This window comes from Herpailurus yagouaroundi, unplaced genomic scaffold (assembly GCF_014898765.1).
Source record: "Herpailurus yagouaroundi ecotype Mexico unplaced genomic scaffold, PumYag 29, whole genome shotgun sequence".
Taxonomy (NCBI): domain Eukaryota; kingdom Metazoa; phylum Chordata; class Mammalia; order Carnivora; family Felidae; genus Herpailurus; species Herpailurus yagouaroundi.
The window spans coordinates 118,726,687-118,743,474 of record NW_024412377.1 but is presented as its reverse complement, the minus strand read 5'-3'; the positions used below and the strand labels follow the sequence as shown (position 1 = coordinate 118,743,474).

The following is a 16,788-nucleotide window of genomic DNA, read 5'->3' as shown; positions in this document are numbered from 1 at the left end:
CACATCAAGCATCCCATCCTGTGTGAGCTCCACCCCTCAGCTAAGGCTCAGAGGGGCTAGGAAAGTGCCCTTTCACCTCATAAGAAGCTCGCATCTCAGTGCTAGGAAAGCTGCTGAGGGTAGGCTCTGACTGGGGAGGACGGGGTCGGGGGACATCTGAGAGGTGATGGAGGGGCACAAGCAGCTGAGGACAGACTCTCAGGGCCACACTTGAGGAAATGGTCTCCTTAAACAGCATCAGGACCCTCACTTAGACCTTGTCTCCTTTCCTTTCTCATGTGGGACCAGTGACACCTCCTCTACCCTCCACCCTCCACAGACAGGGCTTTTGGAGCAGGAAGAGTTTAAAACAGTGCCCCACCTGTGGGTTGGTGAGCTTCAGGACTGACTCAGTACATGGTCTGTCCGTGTCAGGCCAGCGTTCCAGAGCAGCAGCAATCCAGGGGTGCTGGGTCAGGGTCGAGCTGTTGTTAGATAGACATGGACTCTTCAATTTGTCCCAGCCCCAACAGCCTGCTTCACTCACTCACATGACCTACACTTGGAACGAGGTGTGTTCTCCTAGAGTCCTAGAGTGAGCTGGACTTCACTTCAGAATCTTCAGTGATGCACTGATCATTAGAGCTGGACCCTTAGAGATCAGCTGACTCGGGCACTCAGGTCTCATGGCCTGACAGGGCTCAACAATTTTGAGGCAGGGACTAGACACCTGTGTTTTCAACGTACTCCCCAGGTGATTCTGATGTACAAGAATCAAATCCACCTTCCTCATACCATATAGTCAGATGGGAATGTGGCCTCACTGGTGGCTAATATATTGAACTCTGCCTATAGTGACAGGTGAACAGGGGCCCTGAGCTCCCCAAGGCCTCTCCCCACTCCTGCCCTTTCTCGCCATTTTCCCCATCGTCCAACTGCTAAAGGGCTCAGGCCAGGTGCAGCTAAGACCTCAGCAATAAAGGCCTTTTTCATTCTCATTGGCTAGTGACTACACCATACTGGTTGTTATGTATCTCCACTGTTACCCTGTTATACAGAAAGAACATGGCCCAGAGAGGTCCCTCAGATGTTGGGAGCACTCTTTCCCCCCCAAATCCTAGCCACTGTCCAGCTCCCTGACAATCACTTCCATCAAGGCTGTCGGCTTAGGAAAGGCACAGACTTAGAGGGCGGGCAGTTCCTTGCTCACCGCTCTACTTTTCTCGCCAAACATCTTCATAGGTACAAGCAATGCTCGTTAGCTTCCCAGCTCCTCTGGCATCAACCGGGCAGTCAGGGAGGTCATTTGTTTCAGTACAATGAGCAGACATGATCCTCATCCGCTCGCTCGCCTCTGCCCATACAGACCAGCCTCACAGCCCCTGGACTCCCTTTCCAGGAAGTAAACAGCTGTGGCAGGCAGGGGAGCGGCGTCCTATCAAGTCTCCCCACTGGGAGCAAGTGCTGAGCAAGCTAGGCTATCCCAGAGCTGGCAGCTGCTGCCACGGGTGCTTCTCTTGTTTTGTCTTGACAGTCAAGACCCCAGTTGTGCGTTTGGCGAAGAGAAGGGGGTGTTAGCACTTCCAGCGACCTCTCAGGTGACCATGAATGACAGTCACTGGGGGAATGCATCTGGCAGGCAAGACCAAATCAGAGGAGTTAACTCCAAAGATCCTTTCCAGCGGGTTGGTGTCCCCGAGAATAAATCTTACAAGGACATTCTGCTTGAAATAGAACAATGTTAAATGACCAAGCCATCTGTTTGCCAGGCCATAGTATTGTGTCCTAGACCAGAGCAGAAACAAAATGTTCTCAGGAAGCCCTTCTGTTTACTGACCTCCACTTTGACAAATAAAACGCAGCAGAGGTGGGACCAAAGGTGACAAGGGGGGGGGGGGGCGCGGGAGGGGGAGCACTGCAGATTCACCTGTACCCTCATTCAGTAACAATCATCCACCACTCACTCTGAGTCAGGCTGTGTGAAACACAGTGGGGATTCAGGGGTTCAAAAGAGAGAGAAAATATATGTGGGCCTCACAGAGTGCTGTTTCTTATTAATTTTACTGGGTTTGAGGACTCCTTTCTGCCTTCTCCCCTTATTAAATTAAATGGTATGCGTGTGTGTCTCTCTCTCATACACACACACACATGTACATATATATGACTGATCATAAAACAGATAACCATATACCTACCATCAACTTTTGTAAAAAAAAAAAAAAAATCATTAGCAATCCCATTGAAGCCTGCTGTGTGCTTCATCTAACCTCACTCCTTCTTCCCCTCCTCCCCACTTCTATCACAACCACTATCCTGAACTCGGAGCTCATCATTCCTTTGGGAGCTTTCCACACGTGTACCATATGGAATTTTCAGTGCCGCTCATAGATCTGCTCGGTAAACACTAGTCATAGCAGTTATTACAACCTGAGGCCACAGATACCCTGCTGAATATTTGAACTCCCATCTGGCTTCTGTCACTAGGATTCTAAGGCTTTGGGTCATGGCTGGGAATTGAGATTTTGATGTACAGCATGTCAGGTTTTAAGAAGTTCTAGTTTAGAGGGATTTTTATAAGAACTGTTCCCAGTACAGCTGTTTACAGAGAGACCTTGCTGCACCCGAATAGAGAAAATATGGGTTGTGGCTGTGGCCAAATGGTTTGAGTACAGGACTTTCCAGGCAGCTCTCCTCCGGGCCCTGCCTGGCACCTCTGGGGAGCCACCTGCAGAAACCAGAAGCAGGTCCTCAGAGTCTGATACTAAAACAGATCTGGCTGCTCCTGCTGCTGCTGCTGCTCCTGCTGAAAAACCCTCACAACCACTTTGTGAAGTCTACAGGGAAAAGCTATTTTTGTCCCCTGACTACAGATCAAGAAACTGAGACTCAGAATGTTTCAATGCTGCAAGGTTGCATAATTAGTTTAGGGTAGGAGGGAGACCAAAAAAAAAAAAAAAAAAAGTGTCTTTGACTTTCCATTCAGCAATAATTGTCACCATTTACTGAGCACCTACTATGTATCAAGAACTTTACATGCTTTATACCATGTAATTCCATCCAACCCTATGAGGGGAGGTGTTGCATCATCCCATTTTAGAGATTACCATTAAGGCTCAGAGGTCAAATGACCCGTCTAAGGCAAAAAGGACTGGAACCCAGCACTCTAATCCCAAACCTTAATCTGAAATCACCTCATCCCTCTTATTCAGTGGCAACCAGTAGCACACAACATGGATGAGACTGGAGAGGATGGACAAATGAGCATGTGCTTCCGAAAAATGGGGATGAGGATAGGGTCGGGGTCAGGGTCAGGGGATAGCTTAACTCAGAGGGTCAGGCCCTCCAAGAGAAAAACTGTAAGGGTCTTGCCATCAAGAAGCAGGGGTGGGAAGGAAGGTAACTGAGGGTGTTCTGAACAGAATATCCAAGAAGCAAACATACCCCTGCTACAAGGGCAGCCAGATACAGCCAAACAACTTTAAAAAGAACCGAAGCTTACAATGTGGTTCTGCATCGTTGACGTCAAAACACGATAATCATTTTGCATCCCCTAGACCCCTCCCTCTTCATGAGTTTATTTCTGGTTTTGCCTGCCCTCACTCTAAATGGCACAGGCAGAGACCCTGAAGATGGGGGCATGACCTCCAAAATGATCTTCCACTTCCACCTGCTCTGTGGGAACAAGAGGGCTCCAAAGCAAGAACATCTTCCAGCGCTCCATGCTGGTATTCATCCAAAGTTCAAAGGCGATCGCTTTCAGGGGTAAATACACACCCACAGAGGCAAGCTAATTATGCAAATAGGGTCGCTGCTGGATGGACAAGAACTACAGCCCAGTAAGAACTAAAAGGATGCTAGCCAAGACCCAGGGAGAAAGGCAAAGGGCATTTGCAAAAGCCATTTTGTGTGTCCTCCGTTAATGCTATTAGAATCAATGGTAGCTTGACCAACCGGCTTGATGAAGGACATTTGTGATGTCAGAGTTCAATTGCTGTAGGTCACACATGCCCTGGAGGTCAGAGCCGTCCTGATGGCACCGCCATGAAAACAGCGACTCCCTGGACCACCCAAGAGGATCGTGACAGCTAGTGGCATTCGGCAGACTGCATCTAAAAATAAGGAGGCAGCAAAAATACGTGGGGGGGGGGCCAAAGAGAAATTCAAATATGGTCTTCAGAGGGTTGTACCTGCCCCTGATTCCTGCCCCTTCCCTACTCCCAGTTTCTTGGGGAGATATTTTGCATCTCTGTCAAGAAAATGGAAAAAATTTCACTGCATGAAGAGGACATGTCAGGCACAGCTCGAGAGAGAGAAGCACCAGCTTCCATGACGAGGAACAGAGCAGTCAGTCAGAGGTTGGAAGGGAGTTTCAGATATCAGAACCACATTTCCAAATAGCCCATTCTGCACATTCTATTTATAAGCCGAGTTCTTTTTTTAAGCGTACGCTGTTTTTACATGTTGGCAATTTTGAGAACCTAGGTTTCTTTATCATGGAGACTTCAAACAAAGGACTAGATTTTAAAGCTTTGGTCAACCAGGATTTGGGAGTAGCTATACCAGCTATGTTCCCAATCCACTAGAACTTTTATGAGATATGGAAAATCATATAATATAATAGCTCAGGTGATGGGTTCTGGAATCAAATCCTAAGGGGTTTCATCCCAGCTTTGTCCCTTTCCAGTTATGTTTCCTTTGGCAAATGACTAAACAAAGTTGGACAGTTATGACATCTCCCCAAACCTGTTTGCTCGCCTGTGAAATGGGGATCAGAACCTCCACATCATGGGGTTCTCAGCAGGATTAAACGAAATCATGCACTGATCATGGTATGGGGTACACTGAAGTGTTTAATAAGCGGTGGGGAGTACCGAGAAATGGATATGGAGGCACAACCCCACATCAGAGAGTACAGGAAAAAAACGAGGCTTGAAAGTACAGACAGAAGTGGGAGGGGGGCAACCAGGGCAGGTTTCGGACATCGGGGAGCTTCAGTGAGGAGAAACACATTCTGAGAGATGCTAGCACCGAGGAGTGTCATGTGCAGAGAAAACATCTGGGCTCTGGAATCCCGAGTCCCTGTGTTCAAGTCCCGGTCTCCTTGGCTCTCTGATCTGGGACCAATCTAACTAACCCCTGAAGAATGGAAACAACCGTCAGCACTTCAGTGGGTTACTGGCAATGTCGACTGAGCCAGGGAGGCCAGACGCTGGCGTGCACAAGGAACCCTATAAGTGGTGGTTGCTGGAGGAGTTTGCAGGCTTGGAAGCAGGGGAGCAGGAGAAATGCTAAGTCTAAGAACAGAATCTCATGAGCTGCCATTCATTACATGTGTACTGAATGCCAGGTACTGAGCTAACCCCTCAGAGGGTGACTTACAAGGGCAGTTAAGAGCCCAGCAAGTTAGGTGCCCCGGATTCAAATCTAGGCTCTGTGTTTCCTCCCTGTGTCACTGTGGGCAAGTCACTGAATCTCGCCAGCCTTTAGTCCCCTTGCTCGTAAAGGGCAAGCAGCAAGGGTGCGTTCCCTGAGCAGTGCGGCGAGGAGCAAACAGGAGAATGGACACAAGTCACGAGCACAGGGCCCGACACATAGTGCTTGTGGTGTTAGCTGTCATTAATATTGACATGTGTGTGGCTCATGTAGCCCTCACAACAGTTCAGGAGCTAAGTGTTAGTATCTTCTGTTCACTCAATCAAACAGCTGAGGCTCAGAGGGTAAATCACTTGGCTAAGGTCACAGTAAGGAAGCCACAGGGCTGGTTTCATAAAACTAGAAAGCCCAGATTTTTGTTCTCTTTACTTTTTAGGTAAGCTGGTAAATGGCCCAGGTTGAGGCAATATGACAGTTACTTTAAATGCACCTTATGCCATAACCCTCATCAGTCTTTTTTCTTCTGATTGCCCCCCATGACCTCACCTCCTCACCTGGAGACGGTGTAAGGTGTAGGGTCCTCTGTGACCCCAAGCATAGCCGGTGGAAGCATCTGTGGGGACCTGCAGGTTCACGAGGTGGCCAGGGCTTATGAAATGTCCATTCTGATTTGCAAGTAGGTCTGACACGGACATGCTTCCAGCTGGCTGTGATTTCGATAAAAACCCCTCCTCCTTGGTGCCAATTAGCAGACATGAAATGTCCCTGGCACACTTTGTAATTCAGAAAATGTATGTGCTGATTAGTTAATCTCCTGCTGGACACACCATTATGACCAAGGGGCTGCAGGCCAGCATCCTGCCCTCGCCCCATCTCCATTTAAAGGCACAGAATGTTTTCCTCCTGAGTAGAAATCACTGTCCCCTCATTCATTTATTTCCATCCAACAAATATTGAATGGGCACCTACCATGTGCAGTTTTGTTCCATACAGTTGGGATATGGCAGTGAATGGTGCAAGGAAAGTCCCTGCCTTCGCGAAGGGGAGTGAATGATAAACAACTAAATACACAGGACTGCTTCCATAGCACAGATGTTATGAAGGACACAAAATGATCTGCCAAAGAACAGCTGAGAGGGACAAGCTACATTAGGTAGAGTGGCCAGGAAAGATTTCTCCAAGGAGGTGACATGGGAGCTGAGACTGAAGGCTAAGAAGGATCCAGACACACAGTGTGGCAACAAATGTGCGTCGAACCAACAATGGAAGAATAGATACTTCCTCTTTGTTCCTGCCAAGAAGGACCCTCACAGGAAGGTTGAACTCAGTGAGATGCCACAAGCGTAGAGGCAAGTGCCTGGCCTCTCTCAAGCCCTGTGCCCCATCTCGAAGACAGGGTGCTGGGCCTATACGCTACATTCCGGGACTACAGGATTAGAACACCTTCCAAGGGGCCTCGCACTCGCAGCTCTTTAAGCAATGACCACACAGCAAGCAAAAGCAATCTGTCATTTTTTTTAGAAGCAGTCAGAATGGCTGTTTGGAATTGTGTAGTCCAGGCCTGTCATCTGCTTTGTTACCATTAGGACATTCTGACTGAATTTCCACGTCCACTTACTCTGAAAATATTGCTCTGTTATGAGTGTCCCTCCCCATTGCCACCACCTCCTTCCTCTGCTCCTCCCCCATTCCAACCCCAGTCTTGCTCAGACAGAGCAGTTAAGAGCTCAGGCTATACTTCCAAATATGGGAGACAATCCATCACCCACAACCCCGCAGAGAGAGAAAGAGAGAGAGAGAGAGAGAAAAGAACCATTGGTTCAGTTGTGATCATGTGATGTTTGGCATCACGTTCTACTCCTATTACAAGACATACCTCGTTTATCAAATTAAAATTTATTAGAAAGGTTTGCTTGTCTTGCAGAACACTCGCGGAACAAGTTACACGCAATCCAGGGTTTTACTGTACATTCTTTGCATTAAAGGACTCTCCTTACGACCCACTTAAGAACGCACTATGGTTCACTGACTATGAGATCACATCCTGGATCCAGGCTGTATGGGTTTAAACTTTAGCCCCACCACTTACCATCTAGGTATGTTAAATGAGTGAAGTTCCTTAACTTCTGTACCTGAATTTCCTCCTCAATAAAAGGAGGATCACACAGTGAAAAACAAACAAACAAGCCCAGGCTATAGAACTGGAACACTTGAGTCGTATCTCAGGTGTGACTGTGTGACTTTGGGCAAGTGGCTTCACTTCTCAGAGTCTTAATTTTCTCATCTATATGATGGAGGCCATCTCACCAACAACCAGATAAAGTAAACACTAAGCTATTATTATCCTTATTTTTAGAAAGTGTGTAAAACCCTAACAACCCGGCTTAGAGAATGGAGATTTAAGTCTTTAAGGCAAAAGAAACTCAAGCAATGAGCGGAGCAAGGAGCCAGTTTAATGATCTGTATCCACCTGTGGCGTTTTCCGTTCTTTGGGATAAGAAGCAGCATCACAATCAACAGCATTCAAGAGGGCCCTTAATATATAATACTTTGGTGCCAATAATCACAGAACACCTGCTACGTGCCAGCCACTGTTCTATGTGCTTTACTTACATTTACCGATTTAAACATCCCACTACGACCGTACAAAGTAAGCACTATTACTATCCCCATTTTACAGATAAAGAAACTAAGACCTAGAGACAATAAATAACTTCCACAGGGCCACACAGCTAGGAATCTGTGGGGTTCAGGAATAAACCCAGGCAGCCTGACTCCAGTCTCTTCTGCTTACAGCTTGCCACCTCATTTAAGATGAAACCCAAAAGCCTTCCTAAAGACATCAGGGTTTTCTACTTCAAATAGACTTGTCTTCTGAGTGGTCAGTCCACAAAGAATTATTACCTGCCTAATCCTGAAACCCCAGGCCTGTAGACACAGCACTAATAAGAGCTCCCACCCAGTGCTACACAACGCCAGCCATAGGTACATTCACACCTCCTACCACTTGATGGGATTTTCGGGTGCCTGTTAAAATGTCAGTGGATCTTAGAGTTGAAGTCCTTTCCACATCATTTAGCACAACCTGGAAGGTCAGATCTACATGGCAGTCAGCCTTCCCTTGGCAGTTACCTTTCTCAGCCCGGGAGGGCCCCGCACTCCCTCTTGGAAATGCTACGTCACAATAAATGTACTCAAAAGAGCAGACAAACCACCACTACTCCCTTGAGACCCAGATGCAGTTATCTCAAATAACCTTACCTTCAGTCTCCGAGGGACAGACTCCGGCTGCTGACTCTGGGCCGATCTGCAGATGAGAGCGTCCATTTCCAGACCCAAGTGATATTAACGCATCTCCAAAGGCATGTGCCCAGCACTAGCGCTGGCACCAATTTAGGCAGAGGGAAGACAAGCAGGATATATCCAACACAGGTGCCTTCTCTTTTAAGGGCTAACAGTCATGAAGAGCAGGATAAAACTGCCTATGTTTGGTGGTATAGAGTGAAGAGAGCCTAATTCGAAATCCGGGGGAATTTACTGGTAGGGTGGGGAGCAGAAAGCATCCTAGTAATCGCAGACTTTGTGTTCATGCCTACTTCTCCTGCTGAACGGAAACAGACACCTGGAGACTCCCACAGCTCCTACTTGCTGTTGTGCTGAACGGAGCACGTCAGCAAACGAGGAAGCGCCACATTCCTTTTTGCAGGCCCTGAGAGCTCAGAGCAGCTCGGTGTTGAGCCCAAGCATGACTGCCTGCTGGAAAGCTCAGGGTTCTTCAGTGCTGACTCTGTAGCGATGGATCAGAACTCTACCTTTGGAGAGTGAGGGTTTGGGGAAGACTCCCCAAAATCAGTGTTTCCCATAAATCCCTCGCAAGATCAGTCCCACACCCTCCTGCAAAGAATGAGGCTGGGATCATCATGAAAGTTTCCCCAAAGAGAAAACTGGTCTGTTAAATCAGCTCGAGTCCTCAAAGAGGAAAGAAATCAGGCCCCAGATGAAAGAAATTGGCCAAGAGATGGAAAAGTCTCTCTCCTGCTCCTTTCCTATTTTACTGGATTTTCATAGGAACTCACTCACAGACAAAGGGTGAGGCTGTCTTTCAGAAGGCAAGTCTTTCTAAATGTTATTGGACCAATTTCCCATCATCCTTTTGGCTTTCTCCTGCCCCCTTCAGCAGGATCAGCTGGAACTTCATCTGCAGCCAGGAGGGCCAGGAGCCAGTTCCTGGGATGAGCATTCAAACCACCTGCACAGGGGCAGCCCGGGTTGTTGCCCAGGTGCCCCACATTTCTCTTCGCTTTCTTTTAACCTGGAGCAGTTCTTCAAGATTCACCACCTTCTGGTGCTCCTGGGTGGTTCAGTGAGCTGAGCGTCTTGACTCTTGATTTCAGCTCAGGTCGTTATCTCATAGTTTGTGGGATCAAGCCCCACCTCAGGCTCCATGCTAGCAGCACAGAAGCTGCTTGGGATTCTGTCTCCCCCTCTCTCTGTCCATCCCTCACTCATGCTCTCTGTCTCTCTAAATAAATGAACTTAAGAAAAATTCACTGCCTTTCATGCCCTTGGCATTTTTAAGAATAGAGGCCTTTTATTCTATAGAATCTCTCAGAGTTGGGGTTTGTCTGATATTCCTCCATCATTAGACTCAGATTATTCATTTTTGTCAGTAACAAAATAATCCTCCGCATCAGATAGAAATGCCTGAGTCCATGCTATGTAAATATAAGGAAAAGCTCTTCCTTACAGTAGAGTGCCAACTACTAAATGTAGAAGGAATTATGGAATTTTTTTTAAAAATTACCGTTTGGCAACCACCACACTAATAATTGGTTCAGGTAAGAAACATCAACAGGTATTAAAATCAGTGGATGAAAGCTTGAAGAACTCAGAGTATTTCCTCACATGATACTTACTAATCACAGAGGGGAAAAGAGCAACTTCATAGTGGAGAAACCTGGTAGAGAACCACTGTAACCAAAAGACCCCAGTTAGCATCTCCAGTAGTGGGGAAATAGACACCATGTACCTCCCAATACGATGAACTGAAGACACAGCACCTCTTCTGGGAAATGACAAGACAGATTTCTGTCCAAAAGGCTTAAGAATTTTAAAGAACTGTCATTCTCTCCAGGGTCCATTCACACACAATACATTCTGAAATCTTTTTCACCTTCACAGACCCGGTCTTGGTCATCTTCCCAGGAGGAGCTAGCAACAACCGGGATGCTGAAGAGCACAAATGATCTGCTGGGATGGAAACTGCTCAGTGGAGAGTTTGTGGACCACATGATATTCCTTGGACATCGGGGATGGTACCGGAATACCAACAGGCTGGCCTCTGGGACAGAAGGGCAATAGGAGAAAGAACAAATCTGTCTTCATCCAGAGTATCCGTGGATGGTGAGCCAGGATGGGGAACAGCACATGAGCCATGTTCTGTTCCAGGTTACAGCAGACTCCCACCTCTCCTGGTAGTCTGTTCTGTTGTCAAAGCCAGGCTTTGTCTTGCCAGTTTCTCACACCTTGGCACCTCACTGACAAATGAGAAGACTAGACTTCAGATTCCTTCCAACTCTGTGACTGGCCAGTCTGTGCAGCTCACATTTGGAGTAGTGCAGGTAGGGGATGGTATCACATTCTCCTCTTGGATATTCAAGCCAGAGAAGCCAATGCTTCTTCACAACACCCCTAGCCTTCACCCCCTCTCCTGACTCCCACCAAGCTTCCTATGTCCATCCACCACATCTTTGTTCTTTTCCATTCCAATTCCATGCTGTCTTTTCCCCCTGACACTCTCTGGTCCAGAGGATTTCTGTTCCAACATACTGATCAAAGAAATAAGGAACTGGTACATAAGGAATCTCAGAAGAAAATGATGATGTAATAATAGAGATACCACAGATTACAGTGCTCACAGTGAGGCTATTTCAAGTCTAAAGATACAAAAATCAATTATAACCATTCATTCTTTTCTGTTCAGAGTAAGTCATCCTAAAGGGCAAGTCACTAGAAGATCTTCTATGCCTGGTTTAAAAAAAAAACTCTAGGGGTGCCTGGGTGGCTCAGTCGGTTGGGCGGCTGACTTCGGCTCAGGTCATGATCTCGCGGTCCGTGAGTTCGAGCCCCGCATCGGGCTCTGTGCTGACAGCTCAGAGCCTGGAGCCTGTTTCAGATTCTGTGTCTCCCTCTCTCTGACCCTCCCCCGTTCATGCTCTGTCTCTCTCTCAAAAATAAATAAACGTTAAAATAAATAAATAAATAAATAAATAAATAAATAAATAACTCTAAAATACAAATTTTACATCCAATGTGGAGCTCGAACTCACAACCCTGAGGTCAAGAGTGGTATGGTCTGTCTACTGACTGCTCCAGCCAGGCACCCTGACCCTAAAATACAAATTTTAAATTGTCTCTGTTAACTGGAGAGAGACATGGCACAGATAAATGCAATTTGGAAATACTCTGAGACTCTGAGCTGTGCATTTTCATCTTCTCCTCTATCTTAAGACATCAGTGAGAATTTCTTCAAAGCACATTCTACCCTGATTTTTAAAGACAATGACAAGAGCACAGCAGTATTTGGATATGTTGGTTGTTTTAGAGTTCAGAATTATTATGTTGCACTGAAACAGCTGAGTCTTTCATCCAGCCCTGCTGGTAAGCAGGAGCAAGCATCAGCCAAACCGTGAGCAGAGTAAGGGATAGATTTTGTGGTTACAGAAATGGTTTCTTCTATGTGAAGGTGCCACATGGAGGACTCAACCTAGCACCCATCTCCTAATTAAATGAATAACTTGGACTTTTTACCACAACCTACTCTCAGCCCTGGTGGAAAGTGGTAATAAGCAACAACATGCCCTGCTGTGTTGGCAGTATCTGAGAGGTGGTGAGTCAGAAGGCAAGAAGTAGGGAGAGACCACAGAGAGAATAGTACAGTGATGACATTGCCTCTCACACATGGTCAGTGATGCTGTTGCCAATTGTCCATCATCCCTTGTCTCCTAACTGCTATGACTAAATGTTAGTTCCATTTCCTCTGGAATGAGTTCCGGTTTGGTTGGCCCCTCTTTAGCCTCAGCAGGAAAGAGTATAGAGATGCCGCCTTCATATTCTGGAACTGACTTGTTACTACCATGAGGCCTTATAGCCCATGTATAAATAGGTTTCAGTGACTTCATTTTCCAAGGAAAGTCATACAATGTCAGAGTTGGAAGGAATTTTACTTTCATAGATGATGTATGAAAAGGGAAGTATAGGCAAGCTGCCCATACGAAAGCAAGCTGCATAAACTGGGGGGTGGAGTGGGGTGGGGGGGCGGAGGTGAACACACAGCATTACTCCTAATCCCCAGAAACCATTAGACCACATCAGCTCATTAAAGCCTTGTGTTCAGGAGCCTCTCATTCCTGTTTTCTTCTCACATTTTCTTTCTTCTTCCTCTCACATTAACAGTGACAGGAAATCACCACTCCTAGTTTTTACACTGGTTGTTTTTTTAAGTCTCTGGGAACTTTCTGTGACTTATCAAGTGGAGGGTTTCATGAAAATTTAGCTCTTCCTCTGAACCTGCTTAGCCAATAGACCAAATACTTTTTTATTTTTATTTTTTTTTTATTTTTTTTAACGTTTATTTACTTTTGAGACAGAGAGAGACAGAGCATGAATGGTGGAGGGTCAGAGAGAGAGAGGGAGACACAGAATCGGAAAAGGCTCCAGGCTCTGAGCTGTCAGCACAGAGCCCGACGCGGGGCTCGAACTTACGAACTGTGAGATCATGACCTGAGCCGAAGTCGGACGCTTAACCGACTGAGCCACCCAGGCGCCCCGACCAAATACTTTTTTAAAACATCAAACAACAAATCTGATTTGTTCCCAGCCAAACCCAGAAGCTTAAGAAAAGTATCGCTGCCCTCCTGTCCCCCATTTCCTAAAGTTTTCATCTCTAGACTGTCGATCCCACCATATAGATTCCAAATAGTCATGGGCTGAAAAGCAGCATAAGGGATGGGGGAGGAGGTGAGGATGAATTAGGATGGTCAGAATGAAGTCAGCCCGGAAATTGACCCTCAAATAGTTTACTAACCACAGAGTCTGCATTTCTTGTTTCTTATTACTATACATGAGTCCGGGGAGAGGGTATCGTTTAGGGGAAAAAGCAGAAAGAAAAAATGGGAGAAAAATTCACTCCTCCATGGAAATATAAGCAGAAAAGATATAGACTCTTGTGTCTCTTGGGTTTTTTTAGTATTTTTAATGGACCAAAAGAGAATCTTTATGTGGTAATACGTATGTGAATGATGTTTATAAAATAAGGTGTAATATCTTAGCTATTATGGGCTATTGTGTAAATAAATCTTAGATATATAAAATACATAATCTTATAAAAAATTATTTTATGGAGCAGTAGACACTTAAACTTCCAAAGTTTCATATCTTTGTTCCAAAAAATAGAAAGCTCCAATGCTGGCAGCTTATTTCCTTAGTATATTCCACTGTAAAAGCAACAAGTTTGGTGGGGTTTTATGTGTTTTCTAGTTCTATAATTTATAATAATCCGTATGGATTACTTTGAAATGTCTATTGCTTGTGTGCTGGTGTTGTTTGCCCATGCGGAGTCATCAGAGATCTGTTCCGCATCTTGGAAAACCAAAAGGAATTTTCTAGTGAGATGAAAAATACCTAGAACATGCCTTCACTGTTGGGAAAACCTCAGATTTATACCACTGGTAGCTTTTTGCAAGTCTGAGGAAATGGGAAGTTTAAAACCAAAGTTATTGTCTCTCACTTAAATATTGGGTGTTGGTTAACTTTTCTCCTGGGAAGGAAGCACATATTTTTGTTAAGTCCTTTTTTCTTGGACATGACATGTTCCGGAGGAAACCGGAAGACAGGGCCCTAAGCTGCCTTGCTTCAGGACGACTCTCCACCATCAGTTTCCAAAGAACTGTCCACATATTAATTCTGCTTTCTGTTCTGTGATTCGGTGGTAGATTCAATGACTTTCAGAGTTCAGAGTTTTGTTTGGGTTTGTGGCTCTAGTGAAGTGCTGAGTTTACTCTTTATCAGCCAGACTGAGGAGAAGCAGCAAAGGCAACAGGGGCCCCCTTGCTGGACAGGTCCGTTTGCACCTCCCACTGACACAGGAGATCCACACCAGAAACCAGGGCCTGCACTGCCGTCTGCTCTCTACGCAGGGAGAGGCCCATCATATGCCAAAGTGGGGACATTCCCCAACTCTCCGTCGTCAGAGATGCATATTGTTCCCAGCTGTAAGCCGGGAACATTGTGAAGCCCGATGTGTGTTTTAGCATGGAACAATAAAACCGGTTTAGTCGTCCCTCAGGTCTGGTTCTTTCAGTAGCTGGCTTGGAGGGGGAGCATTTTATCACAGATTAAACGTCAACATTGAGCATTTAATTTTCCCAAAGGGCATTGGTTCCTGGCAGCTGCTCTGGACATCCAAAAGGGAGGGCTGAGAGGAGAGGAAGGTATCACTTTGTCAGACGGCCACTGCTTAGGATGGGTGGGGATGGCCCCCGCGACCTCTCAGTGCTCGCCAGGCCAGCTCATCTCTGTAGAGCAAACTTCCAGTTTGTACAACCACGTGGGCCCAGGAAGGCCTCTTGGCCAGAAACCATCTCTGCTCGAGTCAGAATGCAGAGGTCAAGAGCACAGCCTCAAGAACCTAAACTGCCAGTCACCTAGCAGCTATGTGGCCTTGGGCAAGTCACTTAACCTCTCTGTGGCTCAGCTTCCTTTTCTGGAGAATGGAGCTACAATAGCATCTTCTTGAGGGACGTATGGTTTAAATGCCTTAAAACGTGTAGAGGACTCTGAACATACACAAGTAGTCAATAAAATGTGCCTTACCACCTTCAAAATGTTTGCCACATCCACCAACCATCCAGATTATTATTTACTTAATATTATTTTAATGGATTCAATTTTAATCTAAAATTTAATTGAAAAGATAATTGTAGATCTCAACTGTAAATGGAAAACCAGCATAATTTGCTGTGAATCTGAAGTTGCATCTAAACAGGTGCAACTGCTTATGTTTAAGGAGTCCTTGCGCCTTGCCAGGCACCACGCTAAGAGTCTTGACTTGTTAGAATCCTCACAGCCTTGTGAGGTCAGCATTACCATTTTACCACTGAGGCACGGACATTGTGCCCATCGTGACACAATTAGCAAATGCAGGAGGTAGTCTGGACTTCAGAACCTGGACTTCCCAGCCCTGTTCCATGCTGCTGCCCTAACAGAAGCAGGAGTGTGCCATTCATGTGGCAGACAGCTGGTGTGGCAGCTTCCCGGGACCGCAGTAACAAAGGGCCACAAACAGGGTAGCTCAGAACAACTGAAACTTGCTCTGTCCAGGTTGTGGAGGCTAGAAGTCCAAAATCAAGGTGTGGGCAGGGAGCTCTAGGGGAGGATCCTGTCTTGCTTCTTCTCGCTGCCAGTCGCCCACAGCGCTCCATGGCTTGTGGCCGCATCTCTTCAATCTCTTCCGCCGCCTTCAGCTCTGCAGAAGCTTCCCTCTGTGCATCTATGTTTGCGTGTCTCCTCCTCTTCTTGTGAGGACAGCAGTCATACTGGAGTAGGGCCCACCCTAATGACGTCAACTTAACTTAATTACATCTCCAAGACCCTATTTCCAAATAAGGTTTCATTCACAGATCCCAGGAATTAGGACTTGAACAGAACTTTTTTTTTTTTTTTTAACCCAAGCGAGTTAACATATAGGTATATTAATAATGATTTCAGGAGAATTTAGTGGTTCATCACTTACATAGAACACCCAGTGCCTGTCCCAACAAGTGTCCTCCTTAATGCCCATCACCCATTTAGCCCATCCCCTCATCCACCTCCCCTCCAGCAACCTTCAGTTTATTCTTCTGTATTTAAGAGTCTCTTATGGTTTGCCTCCCTCTGTTTTTACCTTATTTTTCCTTCCCTTTTCTATCTATTGAGTTTCTCAAATATCACATATGAGTAAAATCAAACACATCTTTTTGGGGGGGGGGTGCGGATGGGGCAGACACAATTCAGTTGCCCACCTAAAACTTCAAGCCTGAGGCCGAAGATCTGCCGGTGGTGGGGAGGCGTTCAAGAGCAGCAGCAACCTGAGACGGTCTCCTTTGCAACCGTGGGGACTGAAGGGGTCAGGACAAGGGAGAGACAATGCTTCTCTGCTTTAGTGACAACGTCCAGTCCAGGTGCTAAGATTAACCATCTCCTGCCCCACTGCTGGCGCTCTGGGAACAGGGGGTGAGCAAAAGAAAGCTTCCCGTGAAAGGATGGTAGAAGGAAGACCAGGGGGAAATGCCACCTTCTCAAACTCCAGGCGGGTGTGGAAGGCACAGACTCACCTCTGGAAGTTGCCTTATGTGGCGAGGCTGGAAGAGCAAATCCAGACAAATGACAGAGAGACTT

The 16,788-nt window shown here is 46.3% G+C and overlaps 1 protein-coding gene and 1 long non-coding RNA gene across 7 annotated transcripts in view; one reads left to right on the top strand and one right to left on the bottom strand.

The window, feature by feature from the left end:
• Positions 1 to 11,401, top strand: part of SH3RF2 (SH3 domain containing ring finger 2) — a 126,966-nt gene extending 115,565 nt beyond the window's left edge. For all 6 annotated transcript variants that reach the window (XM_040453718.1, XM_040453725.1, XM_040453708.1 and 3 more), the window contains one exon: positions 10,534 to 11,401. The gene's annotated coding sequence lies outside the window, so the exon portion shown is untranslated. The remainder of the gene's footprint in view (positions 1 to 10,533) is intronic.
• Positions 11,229 to 11,765, bottom strand: LOC121016300 (uncharacterized). The gene is made up of 2 exons (XR_005784213.1): positions 11,639 to 11,765; positions 11,229 to 11,396 (listed from the first exon to the last, which is right to left on the bottom strand). It is a non-coding gene; the product is annotated as an uncharacterized LOC121016300 (long non-coding RNA).
• Between the last annotated feature and the right edge of the window lie 5,023 nt (positions 11,766 to 16,788).